Here is a 26,311-nt window from a genome sequence, read left to right as displayed (position 1 = left end):
TGCCACAACCCCAGAGTCAGCCACGACTGGACCTAATGGTCAGGGGTCCCTTTACCTTTATCTTAAATAATAATAATAATAATAATAATAATAATAATAATAATAATAAATATTAATATTGTTATTATTATTATACCACTCTTCTTCCAAAGATTGCAGGTTAGTTCACAACATAAAAATTCAAAATGAGAACACAAAATACATAATAAAACAAAAACAAGCCAATAACTCCCCTCCCTTAAACACATTTTAAAAGTCACAGAATGATAATCAGACACAGGCCAGGTTATAAGAGAAACGTTTTCACTTGGTGCCTAAAGATATATACCTATGATGCCAGGTGAGCTTCCCTGGGCAAGACGTTCCACAAAAGTGGAGCCAACACAGAAAAGGCCTGTTCTTGCCACCTGTACTTGTGTTTGGTTCGCAAACCCTTGATCATCTTGGTTGACCTCCCTTGATCAGGGCACTATAGTTCTGTTGATGCTCCCTAGCTGTTCCATCACACTGTTGACTCATGTTAAGCTTGTGGTCCACCAAGACCCCTAGATCCTTTTCACTAGTAAGCCAGGTGTCCCCCATCTTATATTTGTTCAGCTGGCTCCTCCTGCCTAAGTGAGGACCCTAATGAAATTCATTTTGTTAGTTTGGCCTAGTTCTCCAATCTGTTAAGATCGTCTTGAATCCCAATTATGTATTCTGCAGTATTAGCTCCCCCTTCCAGTTTGAGGTCATCTGCAAATTAGATGAGCATCCTATCCCTTCCTTTCTACAATTCATTTTATAAAGACTCTGATAACAGCAGGCCCAGGACAGAACCCTGCGACACCCTACTTGTCACTTTTTTCTAGGATGATGAGGAACCATTAGTCTTTGGGTTTGGTCCGTCAACCAGCTACAAATCCACCTAACAGTTACCTTGTCCAGCTTCTCTAGCATATCAATTGGGAATTTCTCAAAAGCCTTACTGAAATCAAGATACACTATGTGTCTTGTGAGAGCCAGCGTCGTGTAGTGGTTAAGAGCGATAGACTCGTAATCTGGGGAAACGGGTTCGTGTCTCCGCTCCTCCACATGCAGCTGCTGGGTGACCTTGGGCCAGTCACACTTCTCTGAAGTCTCTTAGCCTCACTCACCTCACAGAGTGTTTGTTGTGGGGGAGGAAGGGAAAGGAGAATGTTAGCCGCTTTGAGACTCCTTCGGGTAGTGATAAAGCGGGATATCAAATCCAAACTCTTCTTCTTCTATGTCCGCAGCATTCCCCTGATCTACCAAACTTGTATATACTATAAAAAGGGATTCATCAGGCATGGCTTGTTTTTGAGAAATGCTGTATCTTAGTAATCACAGCATCCTTTTCTAAGTGCTCACAGACTGACCATTTAATTACCTGTTCCAGAATCCTTCCAGGTATCAACGTCAAACTGACTGGTCAATCCCTATATTTGAAGGCCTAGATGGTCTATGTCCAATTGAAGGATAAAGTACCTTAAGAAGCTTTGAGGTTGCCTCTCAAACATTAGCACCTGAACAGCAAGAGAAGCAGCTCTCGGGGTGGGAGCTCTATGTTAGCTTCTCAGCAGGTGGGTCTCTGTCACTGACCAGGAAGTTGAGGGGGAGGTAGCGGGGAAGTTGACACAGTGCAAACCCATTGGCAGGAGCACTGGATTGGTTATGCCAGTGTGTTTGCACCGCACTGAGCTCTCCCTTCCAGCAAGCAGCAGCACCCCATCTGCTAGTAAATTAGCATAGCGCCTCGGCCCCAACCCATGAACCAAGTCTGGACAGCAGGTTACCTGCTCACAATATTCCCTTACTATGCTGAGCTCTGTTGTATTTCTATGCAAATCATAGTAATTAATTTCTAAAATTGCATCTGTACCTATAAATTAGCATATGCAAATATTATGCAGATCTCCATCTCCTTTTGTCCTTGTTCCGTGATGCATTTCCAGTGTGTGTGTGTGTGTGTGTGTGTGTGTGTGTGTGTAAGACAGACAGAGAGAGAGAGAGAGAGAGAGAGAGAGGAGAGGGAATCCTTGCATGGCCAGCCTAGATCCCATTTTTCCATTACATATGCATACGCCAGAGCAAAGTTAATTTATAATGGTGTAATTTGTTGAGGGGGAAAGGTAAGCCTTTGTGAATCCAGACAATCCTACTCAGCCTTCGAAGGAGGTGCTATAATATATCCTGTTTCTGGTCCCGTCCCCCCCACACTTTGAAAGAAATAAACAAACCCACAACAACTAGGATTTCCTTTAGCAGCAAAGCAGATTATTTGGAACTTCGGCACTTGCTAATAACTTCATAGATCAATGTACAGTTTAATTGATGGAACAGATGGAAGATACAGACTCCGCTGCATTAAAGACTTATACTTAATGCATCGGAATAACTGTGCCTGTGTTTTAAAATGTGCTCTTTCCAGACTGCTAAATAGAAAAGCCCAATTGCTTGGGATGCAATGACTCTCGGATTGTCCTAATTGTTTCCAATACAATTCGGAATAATTGATATCTGTCATTCTTTTGTTAGGGAGAGGAGGAGAGAATCACTTCCTCTGACAAAGAGATGGATGAAAGAGGAGCTAATATAAAGAGAGTGAGATATGTAAGTGAGGGCAATGCTTTTTATACCTTGATGCGTGTGTGCCCAACTCCTACAAACAGTATCGCTACTATTATTAGTAGGAATTCATTTGTAAAGATCACTTAAAGCCAGTTTTCCAAACAGTCCTCTAATTAATGGAGTAGCGAGAATTAAAACACAAGAACCAGCACATCTGCCTGATGTTAACCGAAATTAAAAAGTCTTCAAAATTCTCTCCAAAAGTCAACATCAAAGGGCCCGTGCATATTTCCCTGGGGAGGGAACGGGACCACCACAAAAAGGCATTGTCTCTGATAACTGCAGTCAAGTAGCACATCTTCCCGAACATAGAAGGGACTTCGCAAAGCCCAAAGCAGATCCAAGACTCTAAGGTGATTAATTTAACAATTACTTTAGTAATTTGGGACATTAAAAAACTGCCCAGGGATCTTGCGGGTGGGAGGGTGGGATATAAGAAAGATGGTGATGAACATAAGGAGAACCTGCTGAATCAGGACAGTGGTCCATCTATACCCGCATCCTTTTTCTCACAGTGGCCAAGCAGATGCCTTTGGGAAACCTGCAAGCAGGATTCAAGCACTAGAGCACTCTTATCCCCTTCTGCTGTTTCCAGTGACTGGTATTCAGAAGTACGGTATTATTGCCTCTGGCCGTGAAGGCAGATCACAACCATCATGACCTAGCACGTGTCAATAGCCGTCTCCACCATGATTTTGTCCAGTTCTGGTTGGTGGTCAATCATGATGACTGGTAAACAGTTTACCTTTTCCAGATAAAGTATTGAACCTTGTAGTATTGGGGGAGTATTTAGAATTAGAAATTCTTAATAATTTTATGTATTTATTTATTTATTTACAACATAACATAACCCCCCCCCCCAAATACAGAAATCCCAATACATCCTCATTAAACATGAACATAACATACAATAAGCATAACATACAACAATACAAACAACCAAATAAAAGACTTCCTTTACCCTGTATCTGGCCTCCTTATTTACTTCTTATAAGCTGTTTCCTTTATGAATAATTATTAATATTTTTCTAATTATAACTTAAATATCCACAAAGTCTCCTGCAGACATTAATCAAAACAAGTGCAGGTATGTATTTTAGGGCACTGTTTTGTGAAGTATTCTCTGAATTCCCCTCCATGCTTTTTGAAACTCTTGTCTACCGATCACACTAGAATTAGAAATTCTTAGTTCCCCCTGGCCAAACTACACTTCCCAGGATTCTCTAGGGAGAAATATCTGCGAATAAGCCTGTTTTAAGTCATAGAATCATAGAATTTTAGAGCTGGAGGGAACCCAAGGCTCACCTAATTCAACCCCCTGCAATGCAGGAATCTCAACTGAAAAATCCATGACAGATGGCCATCCAACCTCTTTTTATAAACCTCCAAGGAAGAAAAGTCCACCACCTCCCAAGGGAGTCCGTTCTACTGTTGAACAGCTCTTACTGTTAGAAAGTTCTTCCTGATGTTTAGTCGGAATCTCCTTTCCTGCAACTTGAAGCAATTGGATTTGATAGAAGAAGAGTTTGGATTTGATATCCCGCTTTATCACTACCCGAAGAAGTCTCAAAGCGGCTCACATTCTCCTTTCCCTTCCTCCCCCACAACAAACACTCTGTGAGGTGAGTGGGGCTGAGAGACTTCAAAGAAGTGTGACTGGCCCAAGGTCACCCAGCAGCTGCATGTGGAGGAGCGGAGACACAAACCCGGTTCACCAGATTACGAGTCCACCGCTCTTAACCACTACGCCACACTGGCTCATTGGTTCGAGTCCTACCTCCCAGTGCAAGAGAACACAAGCTGGCTCCATCTTCCATGTGACAGCCCCTTTAGAGATTTGAAGATGGCCCATGTCTGTTTTCAATTCCAGTTGAAAGGGAATTCATTTGCATGCCCAGCATCGGGAAAAGACTGGCAGCACCAATAGGTATCCCAGTGTCCAGGGGACATTTGTAGCAAATGTTAAAACCCATTGTGCTGTGGACATTATCTACGTTGTTGTTATAGTTCTGGGGAATATCTCTCTCTGACACACACACACATACCGCCTGAAAAGCTTCAGGAGAAGGCGCCTGAGGATGATGTGAGAGATTTCTAATACAAATTTTATTTTTATGTGATACTATTCAAATGCCTCTGTACAACATGAACTACCTGAACCAAATCAAATCCCCAGGTCAATCCCTTCTTCCGAGTGCTCCTTAGATAACACAGTCTTGTTCTGTGAATCTGTTCAATATATTAAAGTTGATTCACTCGGACAGTGTGTAAGATATAATACATTAATCTGGCCCATTTCAATTTCTGAGCCTGGGACTATAAAACCGGTGTGCTGCATATCTAATTTTTTTCCTTCTTCTTCTTCTTCCTTTTTTTTTTTTTTTTGAATACCTGATTTATGCATCAGTCTCGTGCGGAAGTGTCGATGGCACGGCAGACGCCGCGGCTGCATTAACAACGGGCTGCATCAGCACTCAAATCTTATCTTGTTAAATCAGACAAATGTAGCTCAATGAAAAGGGAGGAATAAAGGCCTAGCTTGGTTGAAAGGAGTGAATTTTAATCCTGTTTGTTAGGGGAGTTTTGTGGCGTGGGCTGAATCACCAAAGACTCAGCTGCCCACCGAACGAGGAAGCACTCAGAGGTCTTAGGGAAATATACATATAAGCACACACAGACACACACACACACACACACACCATAAGGGCACATGCAGTATACATGCAATGCCTTGCTTTGCACATTCCAGAATTGCCCAAAAGGTGTTCTCAATGCTTTTTTTTTTAATAATAAAAAATTAAGCAAATATTTTGCTACATCTTTTCATCTCCGACACAATAAGCAGTTCCTTATCCATTACTTAACTTGAAAACAAAGGAAGAAATGCAGGCAATTAAATGTACTGTGCATTCCATTGTAATATTTTGAATTTCATTACCACTGAATACCACAGGATGACAAAGCAAGGAAAAACAGAGGGCTAGTGATTGGCAGGGAGGTACAGAGGGACTATGAGGCAATGTTGGGAGTGTTCTGAAAGTGCTAAGCAGCAACATCTTCCTACTTCCTGGTGCAGGGGCTTCTGGGAGTTGAGAAGGCAAACAATTTAGCTGTGGGTATGTTTCAGCTTCAACACAATAGGACAGATTCAGGGAGCAAGTCTTCACACACACGCACACACTTTATTTTCTCTGTGATACATAATTTTAGGGAGAAAGAACCAACAAACAAATCAGCACACCTTTTCATTATAGGCTTGCTCAGGTGTGACACTGAACACAGGTCAAGCCATCTCTACATCTGTATGTAAGGTAAAGAAAGGTAAAAGACCCCCGATGGTTAAATCCAGTCAAAGGTGACTATGGGGTGTGGCACTCACCTCACTTTTCAGACCGAGGAAGCCGGCGTTTGTCCACAGACAGCTTTCCGGGCCATGTGGCCAGCATTACTAAACTGGTGCATGGAGGACTGTGCCAGAGCACATGAAAACACTGTTTACCTTCCCATTGCAGTGGTACCTATTTATCTACTTGTGCTGGTGTGCTTTCAAACTGCTAAGGCTGGCAGGAGCTGGGACAGAGCAATGGGAGCTCACCCTGTTGCACAGATTCGTACTGCTGTCCTTCCGATCAGCCAGCCCAAGTGGCTCAGTGGTTTAGAGTGTGCACTCATCGATTTGCATGGCTCAATGTTTTGTGCACACCGATGGTACCCTTGTTGACTGTATTGTGTGAACACCCCTTATATCTTACTTTCCCATCCCTCCAACAGAAACAGAACTCCATCGTTTTCCCCAGACAGCCAATATTAATTCTCAAAGAAAGACACTATCACGATGTCAGAACCAACATTTCCTTCCCAGCGAGTCCCAGGCAAAGCACACAAGGCCATGCCACGGATGGGAAGAAAAGACAGAGCAAAGCTTCCCTCAGAACATCCAGCCGAATCAGCCTAGTCATTTGCAGGAAACCAGTGACTGCAAAGCAGGAATCAATTCTCAGGGAAGAACTTCTGATCTTCTGTTTAAACTCCCCCCCACCCGCACGTTCCTCTTCTAATAAATTACCGTAGTTCAGACTTTGCAAATCTCATGTCAGCGTAAAGGCCTTGTGTTTATTTCGCTAATAAAAAGGTATTTGGGAAATGGGGGAAACCCAACTGAAAGCAGCTCCAAAATAACAATACAAGTAGCTATTAAAACCAAACACTGCCAAGTAGAACAATTATGTAAGGAGCCAACTTGGAGCCGGAATGACTTAATTGGCTCAAAGATGCTCTTTGGTGCTCAACGCAGCTCGAGAAGTATATTATTTAAGCGTGAGTCTGTGCAGCTTTTTGTTGGTTGTTCTCCTTTCTGCTGCAGTTAATTACTGGAGGAGAAGGACAGTGTCGTTTGGCTCTCCTGCCCGCAACCTCTCGCGCATGCTATGTCTGCGAGGTCAAGATCCCCTGTTTATAAAGTGATTATTGGTGGCTGCGGGAATAATTGTGATGTCACGAGGAAAGGATTGAGGTTGATTAGTATTAATGAGAAGGAGGCGATTGGAAAAAGGAGACCATCAGGGGGCGGAATCAGGGAAGGGTGAACATTTGAATTTCAATTATTTTGCGGCAGCTCTGCTCCCCAAGCTTATTTCCTCGGAAGTTGCAATCGAGGGGACGGAAGAACATAAGAAGGGCCTGCTGGATGAGGCCAATGGCCCATCTAGTCCAGCATCCTCTTCTCACAGTGGCCAACCAGATGCCTGTGAGAAGCCCACGAGTAGAATTGGGGCAAAACAACTGGGATCTGGAAGCATGGCTAGCCATTATAGCTAGTGGCCATCAATAGGCTTCTATTCCATGAGATGTGCCTTACAACTTCTGCAGTGAAGACAAATGCAAAGAATCCATACCGCTTCTCTGCAATCTCCCTTTGCCTCCCTTGCCATCCAAATATGGTTTCCTGCTTCTGATGTTACCTTTATTATTAGTATTAGTATTAGTATTAGTATTAGTATTAGTATTAGTATTAGTATTCTTTATGGGTGGAATCCAATGTGTCACTAAGTCTCTCATTCCATCAGTGCAGGGATTTCTCCTCATGCAAGAGACTTTCTTTCCTCTCCTTTCCCTAAAGGTAAAGGGACCCCTGACTGTTAGGTCCAGTTGTGGACGACTCTAGGGTTGTGGCGCTCATCTCGCTTTATTGGCCGAGGGAGCCGGTGTACAGCTTCCGGGTCATGTGACCAGCATGACTAAGCCACTTCTGGCGAAACCAGAGCAGTGCACTGAAACACTGTTTACCTTCCCGACGGAGTGGTACCTATTTATCTACTTGCACTTTGACGTGCTTTCGAACTGCTAGGTTGGCAGAAGCTGGGACCAAGCAACGGGAGCTCACCCTGTTGCGGGGATTCGAACCGCTGACCTTCTGATCGGCAAGTCCTAGGCTCTGTGGTTTAGACCACAGCGCCACCTGCGTCCTTCCCCTGTGTTACCCCTTAAAGCTGTTCTAGGAGTTCCTTCAACCCCTCTAAAGCAGACATGGGCAGAGGGGACATGTGCAGGAAGCAGAAGGGGAGGGCCCATCCTTTTCTTCATTTCAGCAAGTCTTTCATTTTCCAAAGGAAGCCTTCTTCCATTAATAGCATCATTGACTCTTCTCATAAACTGTGCTGGGACCCAGATCTGTGGTATATTCTAGCTCAACTTCTCTGAACTCTAAAGCATTCTTGAAAAACTGGACACTCCTGACTTCAACTTTATTATTTTTTTAATCAATCCCCTTATTTTATTTTTTTATATACAGGTTTCCTCTTTTGAAGTCAAATGTGACTCTGCTGCATTTTCTGGGCAATAGTCCATTTACATATATATTGAATTTGATAGCACTATGGTCAGTGTTCCCAATCGACTCAGCAAGATGTAGATCTCTCATTATGTCCTGGACATATTTTAAGATTAAGTCCGGGGTCAATTCCCTTCTAGTCGATTCAATGATTGACTCTTCTAGAGCACAGCAGGGGTTCTCAGACTGTAATTTGCAGTGGTCCATCAGTGGTCCATAAACTTCATCCAAGTGGTCCATTGTGTGTCTGTAGATTTGTGGTTGAAGACAGGAGATAGCATATTCATTGTATTAACATCCACACTGGGTTTTTTATTGTCTTTTTATTGCTTCTTTTATTTCTGATATTGCATTTTATTTCATTGGAATTCTATCGAATTCAAATACAATATATAATTGTATATAATAATTTATATGATTACATAAATACAATATATATATATATAATTGGTTCAGTGCCGACGGCCTTCTGGCTGTTCCCTCACTGTGAGAAGCAAAGCTACAGGGAACCAGGCAGAGGGCCTTCTCGGTAGTGGCACCTGCCCTGTGGAACGCCCTCCCACCAGATGTCAAAGAGAACAACAACTACCAGACTTTTAGAAGACATCTGAAGGCAGCCCTGTTTAGGGAAGTTTTTAATGTGTGACATTTTAATGTATTTTTAATTTTTGTTGGAAGCTGCCCAGAGCCAGATGGGTGGGGTACAAGAAGAATAGGAGGAAGAGGAAGAGGAAGAGGAAGAGGAAGAGGAAGAAGAAGAAGAAGAAGAAGAAGAAGAAGAAGAAGAAGAGGAGGAGGAGGAGGAAACATTAAGTGGTCTTCCAAGACAATAAGTAATTTTCAAGTGATCCACAGGGAGGAGAGTTTGGGAACCATTGATTTAGGGTATCTGGACTTTTTACGTCTTCATCATGACTGGGACACACATTTGCAGAATCTCTGTGAGGGTAGATGAAGTCACCCATTCCTAAAACACTTCTTCCTTTGGATGCCTCCTTGATTTCATTCTCCATCCCAAGGTCACTCTAGGCATTTGGTAAGTGGAGTGATAGTGTGTTCCCTGTACCAAATCTCTCTTGAGACCTGATTGGATCCACTGATTCCATGGAGGAGACTTTGGGGATCTTGACCTTTTTGGACTTAATGTCCTCTTTGCATTGTTGTTGTTTAGTCGTTTACTTGTGTCCGACTCTTCGTGACCCCATGGACCAGAGCACGCCAGGCACTCCTGTCTTCCACTGCCTCCTGCAGTTTGGTCAAACTCATGCTGGTAACTTCGAGAACACTGTCCACCCATCTCGTCCTCTGTCGTCCCCTTCTCCTTGTGCCCTCAATCTTTCCCAACATCAGAGTCTTTTCCAGGGAGTCTTCTCTTCTCATGAGGTGGCCAAAGTATTGGAGCCTCAGCTTCAGGATCTGTCCTTCCAGTGAGCACTCAGGGCTGATTTCCTTCAGAATGGATAGGTTTGATCTTCTTGCAGTCCATGGGACTCTCGAGAGTCTCCTCCAGCACCATAATTCAAAAGTATCAATTCTTCGGCGATCAGCCTTCTTTATGGTCCAGCTCTGACTTCCACACATCACTACTGGGAAAACAATAGCTTTAACTATTCGGACCTTTGTTGGCCAGGTGATGTCTCTGCTCCTCTTTGCACTAATGCCTGCCATTTCTATGGCTCACAATGTCCTGACCCCAGCATAGTGCTACTTGAGGCACTACGGGAAATTTTAATGGTGGCTGAAATGAGTGTTGCAGCAGTCCACCTCTGCTACCACACCAGGGCCCATCATGATAGCTGTGGGCCAATCAAAATCACCTCGCTCCATGCTATAAAATGACCATCAGCCATAATAGCTGTATTCCACTTCCACTGTCAAAGGCAGTATGCATCTGAATACTAGTTTCTGGGAATCACAAGTAGGGAGAGAGCTATTGTGTTCAGATCCTGCCTGTGGTTTTTCCACAGGCGTCTGAGAACAAGATGGTGGACTAAATTAAGTTGTTGCTACTAGTGAATGCTTGCATACTATTGGTGTTTTAGTGTTTGTCGATTTGACGATGCATTGAGTTTTAATGCATCTGATTGCGACACACTCTGCAACTGCGTCTAGCGGTAAAGAATGGGTGATAAATGTTTTCAGCAAAAGAATATAATAAAATAACCAGTAAGAACAAATTTATTTGTGACCTTTCTGCTGGAACCTAATACATAGACAGCTTGGTTAGGTGGACTGCCTTCACAAGGGCCCAGATATACAACACACCAGAAGAGGCCAAACTGAAGATTTAGGGTGCTTCCAGGTGGCTGAGTTTTTCAGGGGTGGGATTAATTCACACACTGGCAGTGAACTGGGAAGTCTTGCACAACAATCCTCAAAAGGTTGGACTTTTTGCAACACGGAAAGTTATGGAGAAATGCACTACAATGTGTGGGATAAAACTTGCTTTACACAGGTCATCTAACCTCCCCTCAAACAAGTCAGAATGTACGCTCATTAAATAACCATCATCTCCCGGCAAACAAATCCTAATGGACGCTCAATAAACAGGGTGTCAGGAAACACCCTTAGAATTTGCAAAGCTTAATAAACAGCCATTGTTTCCAGGGTTTAAATATCTTGCAACCATCATTGCTGTTTCAGAACAATATTGCTCAATATTGCTTGGTGCACCCCCCCCCCTTTTCTGTTTTATGGTATTGTGTTTTAAACATAAATTGGGGGAATGGATGTTACGTGTTATCCATTCATTATTGATAGGAATTATGTCACTACAGGAACTTTTGAGTTGAGAAACAGGAAAATAAATGCCGGGAATTGGAATACTATTGGTGAAGGATAAGGTTACCTGGGCTATATTCTCTCTCTCTCTCTCTCTCTCTCTCTCTCTCTCTCTCTCTCTCTCTTTATCTCTCTCTCTCTCTGTGTGTGTGTAACTTATAGATAAATAAATAAATAATAATATACATAATTCATTTGATGTCTGTTCCATATATACAATGAGCTAGTCATCTCCTTGTAAAAACCACCAGACCAGACCAAAAACAACTATTCAGATGCACAAACACATGTGGTGTTTAGGTAGGCAAGTTTCAGCACACCCCAAAATGAAGTCAATATTGCCACAATGCTAGTTTGGGTGGCCGAATCCAAGATGGAGTCTAGAACAGCCTCAGGCGATTCAAAATGAGGCACAAGTGGTATGCCCCCCCCCCAAAATGTGGAGGTACTTAGGTCACACTTGGCCATGTTCTGCGTGCATGAAAGTCACTGACACCATTGCACTTTACACTCATATAATGTTTAGAAGAAAGACCCTTGCATTTCATAGGTTCTAAACAGCTCACACACCCAGGAATGAATTTTTCATTTGTGTAATAGTACCACAAACTGGAAGGGTTTAAGAAAGGCTCATCTGAACATAAAGCCATGCCTTTCCGTAACAGGGCAGGTAAAAAGCAAAACATGCATGTGTCTGTCACATGTACGACCATGTGAGAGAAAAATGCAAAGCAAGATTCCCCCTCCCCTCGTGCGGGCCTTTAATGGTACCCTCTGGTATCGCTGGCTTCTCCCATCCTTCACGAGGCTGTCCGAAAGCGGAGAAGGCCTTGTTAAACAGAAGGAGAGCAAAGGCAAATCAAATGGCCCAACCTCGAGGCCAGGAATAGTGCTAAAAATGAGCATATATCAAGATAATTGTGCTAATTGCCATAAACAAAACAATCTTGGCAAGAAGGCATTTTCTTTCTTTTACAAAAAGCAAAAGGATAATTTTTCTCTGCAGTTTTGTACCTGATTCCAGGGCTGCTTTCAGGGCAAATAAATTGAGTTCCAGGCCTCACTAGATGCCTGAATTTCTGTCTAAGTGGCTCCATTACATTATGTCTCCCTCAGGGTCAGACTGCATTAGTAGAAGCCTTTATTCCATACATGATAAACTAAGAAGGCAATGGTGTGTGTGTGTGTGTGTGTGTGTGTGTGTGTGTGTGTGTGTAAGAACTTCAATCTAAAGTGCATTTTAAACTTCAGTTTAAAGTGCATTTCTGTTGTGAGAGGAGAGGAAATAGACAATGCGTGTTTCGTCGCCCACCCCTCCAAAAAAAAAAAAAAATAATAATGTTTCCAAGGTCACAATGCATTGACCCCATTGGCTAGGCTAATTTGATTGTCCCTCGAACAATCGCATTGTACTCTCCGGCTGGAGAAGTGCATGTTAATTATGCGATTTGCCCTTGATAAGACCTTGGTGGGTCATGCAGCAGTTGTGATCTGTCACTGACTTCTAATCATGTATTATCGTCTGGGTGAGTCAGAGTGGTAGCCGAAGCTTTCTGTCTCTACAACGATGTGGCATTCTAATTACCTTATGCCAAGTGGAAAGGCAGACACTGAATTAAGTGATCATCATGATTGCCTTCAAAAAAAAAAAAATATTCTCTTTATCCTTTTGTGTTGCTCTGCTGCAATTTACATTTTAAGATGCTGCACATGGATTTTTTTTGGGGGGGGGGTGGAGGAGGGAGGTTATGATGGTGGAAGAGAGATGGGGGAATTCTACTCCAGAGAGGGGTGAGAAATAACATACTGCTTATGTTCAAGTCACAACGATCCTTTTTACGTCAGGACGTAACAATGTACACCAGCAGATTATGCAATAATCGGCAATGATTATTGCAACGTTCAAACGCAACCTTGAAAACCTATAGCATCGCAGAGGACCCTTACGTATTTAAAGCAGCCTGTTTTGAATAAAAGGTCTTGTTTGTATTTTGAGGTACTGAGATGAAGAGCAGGAGTAGATGAAACAGAAGCACTTGGAAAACAATCTCAAAAAATAAAATCAACACGACGTGCAAAGGATCCGTCTAAAATTAAGCCACGCTCGTTCTTCTATATTTTTGGCTTGGCAAGTATTATTTGCAGTGTCTCATTCTGTTATAGCCACTATTCCTTTGAAATTTATAGCATATCTTACAGGGTTCGCTATATATTTATCACTACCCCTAAAAATATGACCTGGATATTTGAGCCAGTAACATTAAGAGATAAAAACAACCCATAATTTTTCAGGGTTAATTAAAAAAAATAATCCATCAGGTATATTCAAATGAAAATATATTTCAATACGATCTTTTTTTTTAAGGAAAACCTGATGCTATTTTGTTGTTGTAAAAGCTGAAGGGAACTGAAAGCTGAGAAACTTGCTTGTGCCTGATGTTTTATGACACCTTTGTCCATAATCCCGTTCAGCTAATTGGCTTCAGTTGGTCAAAACCTAGTTCAGAAAGGCCGTGATGAATGGGAAGCATAATGCTTAAAAAACATTGTTAGGAGATATTACAAAACGTTCAGGAGAAAAGGACGAATGGGCCCTTTTTTAAATTCGGCAGCAATTTTTCTAAAAGCAACCACAGGAGCAACCCAAACCATGGACAATATAATTTTGTGGCAAATTCTGAGATTGCCATGCTTTTTCGATCTGAGGTGAATTTACAGTGTATTTATGATGCGCATGCTCCTTGCATTGTTTTAGTAAATTATTATTATTATTACTTAAATGAGAGCAGCGTTTCTCGACGGTTGCATAGCAACTCTCCCAAAACTACAAAGATGTTTCAGGCAAGCCAGTGGTTGCAACATCTGCATTTTGCCTGCACTGTGGCGCTTTTTGTCTGTTTGGGGGGGGGGGAGAAGATGCAGGAAGACACCTGCAGGTTGAATTCACAAATTAACAATATCCCAAATTTCAGAAGGAAAAAAATGACATGGGAGATAAGCTACCAACTCTGAAGCTTTGCTTTAAAGTTTCTCTCTCTCTCTCTCTCTCTCTCTGTGTGTGTGTGTGTGTGTGTGTGTGTTTGTATACACGCACAAAAATGCACAACAAGCTCAGGTAGGACAGCAAAGGAAAACTGCGCAGACACACAAATTTAACATCCCACGTATACGTAAAGATTTTCATAGCGGTTTCCGCAGCGTATGTCAATATTACAGCGTTTTAATAGTAACAAACTATATATATACATAGATATCCGTAAAGGACAATTAAGGGGTGGATTGTAAGGCTTATTTTTCATGAATCACATGATAATGCGCGGAGCATTATTTACTGAAACTGTGACTTGTCAGGAGAAAGACCGGGCGGGAGGGAGGGAAGAAAGCAGAGAGACGGATGGGGGGGGGGGGAGAGAGAGAGAGAGAGAGAAAGAGAGAGAGAGAGACAGCCTAGGAATAAGATGCACTCCCGGGTGGCAAAACAAAAGAGCTGAAGGAGAAGGGGGGGGGAGCTGGAGAGAGAAAGTTGACACAGCCAAGAATAATAGCTAAATCTATCAAGTTTGATCAGGTCTGCTATAATGAAGTGGGGCTTCATATTCCAAGCAGGGACAATGAAGACAGAAGTCAGCCAGTGGTTTTGTGGCATTCACTTTGTGCTCAGAATATGCAGTAGCCAGCGGGGAGCCGGCAGATAATTACACAGTATTTGTGTGGATTCATGGAAGCTTCCTGCGCAGGTTGAATGCCTGTGCTATATTAAAAAGGCAGCCCAGTGAAATGTTTTTAATGAATATTTTTGTCAGAGAAAGAAAAGGCATTTGAATGATTTTGTGTGTCTCTGTGTGTGCATGTGTGTGTGTGTGTGTGCGTAGGGAGCCAGAGGTTGGAAGGAACATCACTGTCCAAATGCAGGCACCTTTATTTACATCTGTCCTTTTATTTCCCAATTGTCTGAGCTCTTCGGTAATAATGCAATCGTAAAAAAAAGGGGGGAAAGAGGGACTCTCTACAGACAAAGATATTTGGGAGGCTAATTGCCACATGGAATCATGTTCCTCTTGCTCTGTTGCAATATATATATATATATATGTGAAACGAAATCCAGCAAGCTGACATCAAACCGTGGATTGCAACAATTTCTTTCTTCTTTCTTTTTCTGCATTTCTGATGGTATCTGAAATGTTTAGACATGTTTAATCAGAAAAGCTCAAAGGAGAAGTAACACAGATGTTGAGACTCACTATTCAGTAGCCCTTGGCGGTGCGAGATTTATAAAAACATAAGAGTCCCTTATTCCAGCGCTCTGTAATTCTCACCTAACAGATGTGAATAATCCACTGAATTGAAAAACCTAGCCATGATATTCATAAGTGACTCCCTTCTCCATTTGTCTTGCAGCGCAGGAACAGCAGTGATCAAAAGCTCGACTTTGCAGGAAAGTAAAACTGATTATTATTATTTTTCCCTGTGTCTGATTAAAAATAATATTATTCACACATAGAACATCACTGATCTGGCTGGCTTGTTTGTGAAATTCGGAGCGGTTCTTGTACGGAAGCAATTTACGTCTGTGCACTGATTCAGTAAGGGTGATCTGAATGTATATAGGAATGTTTTATTTTTTACATTTGCGGTATGTGTGTGTACATACATGCACACATAGAGACACACACTCCTCTTAAAAAATGGGTGAGGACTTGCGCCGGTAGTCAAAAGATAGAATCGCCCACTGAACATACATGCCCAGCTTCATTTTGATATCTCCTTGTACATGAGAGATGCCATCTTGCAAATGAACCAGCACAAAAAGAGAATCTCAGAGATGCAAAAAAAGGAAAGGTTTCATTTCGCATCATCAGTGATCAGTTCTGTGGAAGCTGTAACTCCCATAATCCCTGAGCGTTGGCCATTCTGTGCTCACTGCAGGGGGAGAGGGGGGCTGTTTTTGGTGCCTAATAATAATAATAATAATAATAAAGACAGGGCTTAGTCCAGATTTTATCTTTAACTCAGAAGGAAGAGTAGCACAGCACTGCAACAGAAATAAAAATCTTGCTTGCTAATGTGATTGATTCTCTGGTTCAGGGTCACCAACATTTTGTGGAGGACAACTTCCATCAGCCCAAGCAAGAAGAAACAAGTGGTTCCTTGTTTCCCAAGCAGCCAAAAGCAAGGCAAAAGTCAGCACTTTGGAAGGAGATAAGAGTGTACGTTCAGCACCATGGATAGTGCTCCTGAAGCTGAGACCAAATGTGCAAGTTGTCTCAGCAATGTTCTGGAGCAACTGCCTGAATTTTACAGGTAAGTATGTAGTCATTTACTGAAAGCCCCATCCCACGAGTGAAGCTTTCTGGTTAGTTAAAAGGCTGGTGCATTTTTTTGTAGCTGTTGACTCTTCAAAGTAATGGGGTTTCTGACTGTCAGGATCTCTACTCTGGGTTTTCTTTATCCCCCAAGGAATCTGGGAACCAACCCAAAGAGTCTGGCAGCAGAGGTGTCTCTTCAAGGCTCAGACATGGGGAAGTGGGTTCCAGTGCCCATGGACCCACACAGAAGGGGCCAGTGCATGGATCCACATGCATCTCCTCAGAGCTGCAGTTGCTGGAGGATTCTGCCTCTGAATAGTCCTAGTCTGGCACCATGACTCTGGGCCTTTTCCCCATTCTCCTCTCTTCTTCTTCCTTCCATCTCCTCACCCCCACCCCCTCCTCTGAACCGGTCTTCTGTTTCATTTCTAGAGGGAACGCCAAAACGGTCCACAAACAAAGAAAGCAATACTACAACAAAAGCAACAGCACAAAACAAAGTTAGAACGTCATGGAAATCCGGAATGGACAGACACAGTCCTGAAGGCCAGGAAATCACAAGCTTTCTGTCCTTCAAACAACTCCATTTCTCATCTCTCTCAATAGGAAACACCTAGCTTTTACATTACCTGTTTGGCTGACTAGCAAGAGAACTGCGTGGCCATGGTCTTTAGCTTGTGCTCTTGGGAGCTGAGAGCATTTCAGAATCCTGTCGTGGCAACAGACGTGACTTCAGGGAAGTGAATGAATGTGGCAACAGCTCTGTTGGGTTGCACTCTGGCAGCACACAACAAAGAGTATGATTTTTGCAACGGCCACATCATTGTCAAAAATCCATACAGTTACTCCGCAGGGCTCAGCACGGGATCTAGTGTACAACCTAAAATGAAACATCGTGTGCTGCAGCCCTATATCAAAATGCATTCCTGAAGGAATCACAAGTGCTGCTGTACTTAGATTCTGCTTATGGACTTCCTATTAAGGGTATCTGATTGGCTGTTGTGAGAACAGGTTGCTGTACCAGATGGGCATTTGGCATGATCTGGCAGGACTTGGTCTTCTTATGATGAGACGTTTTAAGTGATCCATTAGACAATGGAATTCATGGGGGCTGGTTCAGATTCAGCTGGCTCTTACCATTCTTTTAAGGATTTACATGTTCAGTGCGGTACATATGCACCAGTGGAGACAATTTGCCACTCCTGCCCTCGGGTTTGCACCATGCCAACCCCCATGTCTCCTTCCCTTTGCCCTCCATCTTCTGGTAAGCAGCAGCAATGTGCCCGACCAGAGGTCAGGTGAGTGGTGGTTTCCCCCGCCATGCTGTCTGCTACTGGCAGCCTCATTTGAATGCCTGTGTTACGTGCAGTGCAGGTTACAAATAGGGGTCGGGACAGGAATTTGGTTCAGTCTGCATTAAAAGATCAATCCACTTCATTCAAATTTGCTGAAACAATACGTGAAACCAAACACAGTCATCTTTCGGAATTTGCACTTCTCCGAATTCTGCAATGCAGTTCTCCAACCAGGTAATGTATACAAAATTCAGGGCTTTTCCCCCCAGCCAAAACTCAGTTCCAGCACCTCTCAGGTGGGCGCCATTGCCGTTATAAAAGAACAAGGGAGGTGTTGAAGGTGAATTCCAGCACCTCCTTTTTTCTAGAAAATAGCACTGACAAAATATATATGTTATGTGAATTGTGCATAAGGCTGTTCTGTTAGTGAAAGTCGCCTACAGAAATGCACAATGTGTAAACGTGCAAATTAGGGGAAGCTGCACAGAAGATGTGTATATGAAGAGAAATTTGCACTAAAATGCTGACAATTTTTCATTTGGAAGTTGGTCTTCTTTAAAAAACTAAAATGAACTTACAAATGGATGTGCATATGTGGGGAAGTGAAGTTATGACTGGGAAAATGTGAAATTGAAATTGGCAGATTCGCCCATCACTACTTAACAGGTTGCACCAACTGCTACTGAGAAGGAGGAGCATAAAATGGTGGACGTTCTGATATTTTGGAATGCTGTTACCCAGGTCTGTCACCTTTCTATGATAGCACACACAGAAAAACTTGGTAACCATTATATTAACAGAGGAGAAAAGTAATTTTATGTTGTCCATTAATAACAACAACAACAACAACAATAATAATTCAGTATAATTCAAGTTGGATAGCTTTACTTTGCAGTTGGAGGTAAAGTTGACTCAGAGAAAAAAAAAGTCCCATCTTCAGGTGCTATGAGGCTAGTAACATTTCCCAGGGGAGCTCTGCACATCCGCCTTAATGAATCACAACCCAAATGGGGAAATGATTTTTTTTTTCAGTCTTTACTTAACGACAGCCTCCCAAGCTGTGAATAACAAACAGTTATTCACTAGAATGTCAGCTGTCAAATACTGTCACATATTAAATATCATTGTGTGACAACTTCCAAATGCAGTCAAATATTCACTGTCAATTATCAAATGGATTATCAAGTGTCAATTATCACTTATCAGGTATCAAATATTTTGTGGATATATGAATGTTAAGAAGGCATTCAGGGACTATTCAATATCATTTTTTTTCCCAGGGAAGAAGTTATGTGACTCCTAAATCCATGATGCAGTGCACAGATTCTAGGAGGCAAACACTGAGGGCTTTTAACTGAAGTAAGCCTTTAACAATATCAGAAAGGCAGCCAGGTTGCTCCCTTGAATCTTATTTTAACATCAAAATTTGCAGAGGAGAATTCTGCTACTTCAAAACCCATGGTGCAGTGTGTGACTCCCATGTGGAAGAATCCAGAGTTTTTCATCAAAGTGAGCCTATGGCAATATTTGAAAGGCAAGCAGATTGTTCACAGATCTGTTGCTTGGGGCTAGGTCAGGAAACTGAGTAAAAAGAAAAAAGAAATTTTGCCTGCAGGCTTCTATCAAACAGGTGGGTTGCAAGTTGAATCTGGATTGGACTGGAAAGGCTCAGCAATGGATGGCGCACCAATTTCTGTCTATTCTTGTGTTCCTGGCATCATGGAGCCTCTCCAGTCATCTGCCCTCTCCATAAGGCTTGTCTCAGTCATTTCAATTTCAAAGAAGCACGAGACCAAATGAGGCGCCCAAAATTCACCACTCCATTTGCAGGCGCCAAGAATGGGGGTCACTTTCAAAGCTGAATGATTTTGGCAAAAAAACCCTTTCAGCTCAGCACACATTTAAATATTTTGGGGTTTTTTGTTTGGAAGAATGAACACAGTATTGAAGGGACTCAGCAAATTTCTGCCTGACCGCGAGAATATTGTTTTAGAGACATTGCTTTTCAAGACGTGTTTTGAGGGAACTTTGGAGATGTTCAGAAGCTTTTCTGGAGTTCCTCAGTGAAAAGTTTCATGGAGACGGGCAAAGTCCACCATGAAACGTCTTTTGCATTCCCTGAAGGTGGAAAGTTTGTAGACGGCTGATTTTAGAGAAAGGTGGCAAAGGATGTGAGGGTGAGAAGGTGATAAAACCAGCTTGTTCCTGCGTTGTTATTTTGCAGTAAAGAGAGTGAGAGAAGGGATCCAAAAAAACAAAAACAAAAAACCCCTAATCAAAAGGCTTTTCAGTCAAACGTAGCAGCTCTAAGACTTACCAGAATGTCATATTTTGCCAACGAATGCAATACGACTCATCTTCATCTACAACTGCTCCAATTTAACAGGAAATCTTTCAGTTACCAGATGAAGAGGTAAACAGCTGTCATAGCGAGAGTCCAAACAAACATGATAACCTACATACTAATCCCTCGAGCATTGAAAAGCATCCTGTGTTCTCTCAGGCTGCAACCAAGCATAAGGCCTTAGGTGTCTGGTGATCATTTTCACTATATATTTCAGAGGAAAGCACCTTCCGTTTTTGTTCTGTGGCTCCTTTTTAAAAGCAGACCTTGGAGATTTCAAGTGGGGCTCACATTTAGCTGCAGGAAGCGAAACTGCTACATTCCAAGGTTTGAGCAAATGAACACCGTACAATTCAAGCACATTCGAGGCACGTGTAAAACATATGACTCCCCCAAGGATTCATGGGAACTGTAGGGTTACCCACACAAACCTACCATTCCCAGCACCCTCAACAAACTACAGTTCTCATGATTCTTTGGGGGAGAAGCCGTGCTCTTGATAGAATCGTAGAATCTTAGAGCTGGAAGGTCATCTAGTCCAACTCTCTGCAATGCAGGAATCTTCAAATGTGTACTGAATGTGAAATGCACGGGGCGTTTCTGACTTGTGCACATGGGTGGCGCTGTGGGTTAAACCACTGAGCCTAGGACTTGCCGATCAGAAGGTCGGCGGTTCGAATCCCCGCGACGGGGTGAGCTCCCATTGCTCAGTCCCTGCTCCTGCCAACCTAGCAGTTCGAAAGCACATCAGAGTGCAAGTAGATAAATACGTACCGCTCTGGTGGGAAGGTAAACGGCATTTCCATGCCCTGCTCTGGTTTCGCCAGAAGCGGCTAAGTCATGCTGGCCACATGACCTGGAAGCTGTATGCTGGCTTCCTCGGCCAGTAAAGCGAGATGAGCGCCGCAACCCCAGAGTCGGTCACGACTGGATGCTGTGGAAGATGGACTGTTCTCTCTGGACCAACTATGGTCATTTGCTAACGGATACCATTTTAGTTTGCTTAAAAAAGAAGAAGCAGAATTCTGTTCAAAATGTGTACAGTAGTCCTGTTGAAATGGCATTGCATTCTGAAATCACTGGCAGAACACTCAAAAACCACTATCACATCCCCTCTTAATCTTTTCTTCCCCAAGCTAAACTTATGAAGCACTTTGACCATCCTTGCAGGACTTTCAACCTAACCCAAATTGGGCAGATTTGGGTTGACCTGGAATTTGGCCAGTTTGAGTTGAGGCAGCCCTGGGTCACCCCAAGTCCGTCTGGAACTACCTGGAGCGAACCAGGACAGTCAAAAGGAAGGGAAATCTAGCAGTGAGGAGAGGAAGTGTAGAACGAGAGCCATGTTTCCTTCTTGCCTACATGACTAACCAAGGGCTCCAAATCAGTGCAGGGTCAGCCCTAGATCATCTGGGTTGGATCAGGGCAACTCCGAATCAATGGACGAGGCCCTGAATTGGATTGTGGGCCCATCACAATCTTAGCCGCCCTCCTCTGGGACAGAATGGGAGGAGAAGACGAAAAGAGCAAAATCTATTCCTCCCTAATCTCTGGCTCTGATTTCATTGTTTTAGTAGATACATTTCCCTTGGAAGAGAATAATAATAATAATAATAATAATAATAATAATAATAATAGTAATAATAATAATAGATGCGGGTGGCGCTGTGGGTTAAACCACTGAGCCTAGGACTTGTCAATCAGAAGGTCAGCGGTTCGAATCCCTGTGACGGGGTGAGCTCCCATTGCTCGGTCCCTGCTCCTGCCAACCTAGCAGTTCGAAAGCACGTCAAAGTGCAAGTAGATAAATAGGTACCACTCCGGTGGGAAGGTAAATGGCATTTCCATGCGCTGCTCTGGTTCGCCTGAAGCGGCATAGTCATGCTGGCCACATGACCCAGAAGCTATATGCCGGCTCCCTCGGCCAATAAAGCGAGATGAGCACCACAACCGCAGAGTCGTCCGTGAAAGGACCTAATGGTCAGGGGTCCCTTTACCTTTAATAATAATAATAATAATAATAATAATAATAATAATAATAATATACCCCACCCATCTGATTGGATTGCTCCAGCCACTCTGGGCACCTTCCAACAAAATACAGAGGGGAGGAGAAGAGGGGAGGAAATGCATCAAACATTAAAAGCTTCCTGAAATGGGGCTGCCTTCAGATGTCTACAAAAAGTCATATAGTTGTTTAACTATCTGACAGAATGGCATTCCACAGGGTGGGTGCAACTATTGAGAAGGCCTTTCCTAGTCTCTGCTTCCAGGTACACTGGTACCTCGAGTTACAGACGCTTCAGGTTACAGACTCTGCTAACTCAGAAATATTGCCTCGGGTTAAGAACTTTGCTTCAGGGTGAGAACAGAAATCGTGCTCCGGTGTCATGGCAGCAGCAGGAGGCCCCATTAGCTAAAGTGGTGCTTCAGGTTAAGAATAGTTTCAGGTTAAGAATGAACCTCCGGAATGAATTAAGTTCTTAACCCGAGGTACCGCTGTATTTTAAAGGGAACAAGCAGCTTTTTAGAAGTCTGCAAAGAATGGTGATTTAGACTTTTACCCAGAATCCCACAGCTATTTGACCTAAGCAAGGCTCTTCTAATTCACCACAAATTTTATCTCTTTTTATCCATAGCTGCATACACACACACACACACACACACACACACACACACACACGTTTACAGTGTTGTCATTGTACTATGAGCCCAGCTCTCCGTTTCCTGGAACCAAACACTATGAAGACACAATTTTGGAGGAAAAGGCAGAATGAAGATATTTGGCAGGCGAAGGGGGGGGGGCTCTGATGGTGTGTGCGTGTATGTGTGTTTTGCCCATCCTTTATTCACTATCTGCCTTTTTGTCACCCCGCCCGCCTCGCGTTGTTATATCGAACGATGGAGGCACAGTTGGGTTCATAAGAGCACCTAAAGTGTGATTGTAAGACTCCGAAGCAATGGTTTTACACTGTATAATCTATCAAAGGTGTCAAATTTACAAAATGCAGATTTTTCTGTCACATTTGGGCATTCTAAGCACTGTGTCTTTCCGCCGAGGTGCTGACTGGTGTTTTAATGAGGCCCTTTGGTGGCTATAAAAAAATATGAGGCATTGGGAGGATGGCGCGGGTTACCCTTCGTATTGTCTATTTGTCTTACAAATTTCAGACTAACTACCAATTACATTGTCATAAAACTTTGGGCTTCTACATGCTCGATACCGTGTAGAGCATATATATATATATATATATATATATATATATATATATATATGCGCATTAACCTCTTCCATTTTATAGAAGTAACTATAGCCATTGATGCAAATAACATATCTAATGAAGCTAATAATGAGACACTTTAAAAGTAGCCTTGTTACTGGAATAATGGGTGTGCAGTTCAGTTAAAGGCTAAGGTCCATTATGGCACGCTTTGCTTCCTGGTGTCGTGTGGTCCCCTGATCTGAAAAGATGCTGACGAACCCTTTCGAGTTCAGAGGGGGCATTAATCTCGCAACCTTCTCCTTGTCGTGCTTAATGGGACATCTTACCTGGGTGAAATAAACCTGACGCAGCCCAGGTAAACATAATTTAATAAGGAGCAGAGTCGAGAAATATCAGGGGTCCAATGTTAACAGGGAGGGAGATGCTATTTGCCATTTGCGATTGATGTAGCGAGAGGAGGCGTTTGGGGGTGGGAGTAATTAATGCAGGAAGCCAGGAAAAGAAGCAACACAAACAAGTGGGGAGGATGCGAGGAACTGTTGGCAAGCAGTTGCTCAAGACCGAGTTGCTGATTTTGCTCATTTGTGGAGCTGGAAGAGGCAACCACCAAGATGGGCGCTGGAGCACGTGGTTCAGAAGCAGCGCCTGGGATGATATTTGAAAAGCAAGCATGAATGTCAGTGGGTAGCTTCGCATTCTCCTTTGGCTCTCATCAATCATGACTCTAATGAGCTACCTAAATTTATGTCATAGGCTGAAATAGATTTGAAATACTACCAGGCACCGCTGCTGGGTGGGTGGGGAAGAACGCCTATCTAAGAACGTGTCAGAAGGCCAAGGGCCTACCTAGTCCAGCACTTTGTCCTCACAGTGGCCAAATTGGGAAGCCTGCAAGCAAGACCTGAGTGCAAATGTGCTCATTCCACTTGTGATTCCAGCAGCCGGTATTTAGACACGCTCGCTTTGCATGCCAGGATGAACATGCCAGTCACATCTACTTCCTCAAAGGAAGGAAGCGTACAACAAGGAAAGACTGTCACTTAGTGGTAGAGGATTTGAGTTGCACGCAGATGGTCCCAGGTTCAAACCCCAGTATCTTTACATAGGGCTGGGAGACAGCTGCTGCCAGTCAGTGTAGACAGTATTGAGCTAACTAGACTAAATTTCACCAAGTTGATAGAAAACATAAACTGAGCAAGGATATTACTGCTTACAACTGCTACATAACAATTAGGGGAATCCAAGTAGTTGACAGCTGCTGTTGTTGTTTAGTCGTTTAGTCGTGTCCGACTCTTCGTGACCCCATGGACCAGAGCGTGCCAGGCACTCCTATCTTCCACTGCCTCCCACAGTTTGATCAAACTCATGCTGGTAGCTTCGAGAACACTGTCCAACCATCTCGTCCTCTGTCGTCCCCTTCCCCTTGTGCCTTCCATCTTTCCCAGCATCAGGGTCTTTTCCAGGGAGTCTTCTCTTCTCATGAGGTGGCCAAAATATTGGAGCCTCAGCTTCAGGATCTGTCCCTCCAGGGAGCACTCAGGGCTGATTTCCTTCAGAATGGATAGGTTTGATCTTCTTGCAGTTCATGGGACTCTCAAGAGTCTCCTCCAACACCAGAATTCAAAAGCATCAATTCTTTGGCGATCAGCCTTCTTTATGGTCCATCCATTTCTTCCCCTTCTATTTGCCAGGAGGTGATGGGCCCAGTGACAGCTGCTAACATACCATTATTTATGTATTGCATCCATTTATATCAGAGTTTCCCAGACTTGGGTCCCCAGTTGTTTTGGACTACAACTCCCATCATCCCTAGCCAGCAGGGCCAGTGGAATTCACCTTGCCCAACAGTGCTTCCTCTTCTCATCCTTCCCCCTACAACCCCAAATTCTGCTCTGGATAGTTTCCCAATCCTCTGGTACAAATGTGCAGAATGAAGGTGGGACTTCAAGGGGGAGGAGAGGAATGAGAAGTTCCACAGAAGTCTGTTGTGTGAGCAAAAAAACAGCAACATAGGATGCAACAAATATAATTCATTTCCCTACATCAGGCACGTCCAACAGGTAGGTCGTGATCTACTGGTAGATCACTGGACGTCTGCGGTAGATCACTGGTAGATCACTGGCTTTCCTCCTCCCTAAAAAAAAGCTACACAATTTAGAGCTGAACCCCTAAAAAATGGGCCTTCCTCTTCCCTAAAAAATAGCTCGACAACTTTGACCTGAAGCCCCCCAAAGGGAGTAGATCACTGCCAGTTTTAAACACTGAGAGTAGATCACAATCTCTTGGGATTTGGCCACCCCTGCCCTACATTAATTTACAGCCATTTTATGCACTGTTATACAGAGTGGGGGTTACGTATGTGGTGTCATGGAAGGGAGCCTTTTCTGTGGTAGCACCCCAACTGTGAAAGATTTGTTTGTGCAGCAGGACTTCCCCCCCCTCCACATATGCACTACCTATAGTTGACTGGAGAGGAGGGTTGGGAGAACATCTGGAAGCAGCAGAAGTGGGCGTTGTTCCATCTTATAGGCAAGCCAAAATGTTGGCCCTGACAGAACCATCACCTTTGAGGAATATTGAGTTCCTCTCTGTGGGTTTTACTTATTATGTTGTCTTCTGGTTATACAGTGGTACCTCGGGTTAAGTACTTAATTCGTTCTGGAGGTCTGTTCTTAACCTGAAACTGTTTGTAACCTCAAGCACCACTTTAGCTAATGGGGCCTCCTGCTGCCACTGCACGATTTCTGTTCTCATCCTGAAGCAAAGTTTGTAACCCGAGGTACTATTTCTGGGTTAGCGGAGTCTGTAACCTGAAGCGCCTGTAACCTGAGGTACCACTGTATTACTGAAATTACAGTCAAACCTCGGTTGTCGAACGTAATCTGTTCCAGAAGCCCGTT

Source organism: Podarcis erhardii, assembly GCF_964252035.2.
Source record: "Podarcis erhardii genome assembly, chromosome: 3".
Lineage (NCBI taxonomy): Eukaryota > Metazoa > Chordata > Lepidosauria > Squamata > Lacertidae > Podarcis > Podarcis erhardii.
The sequence above is the reverse complement of the archived record's forward strand: the minus strand, read 5'-3'. Positions refer to the sequence as shown.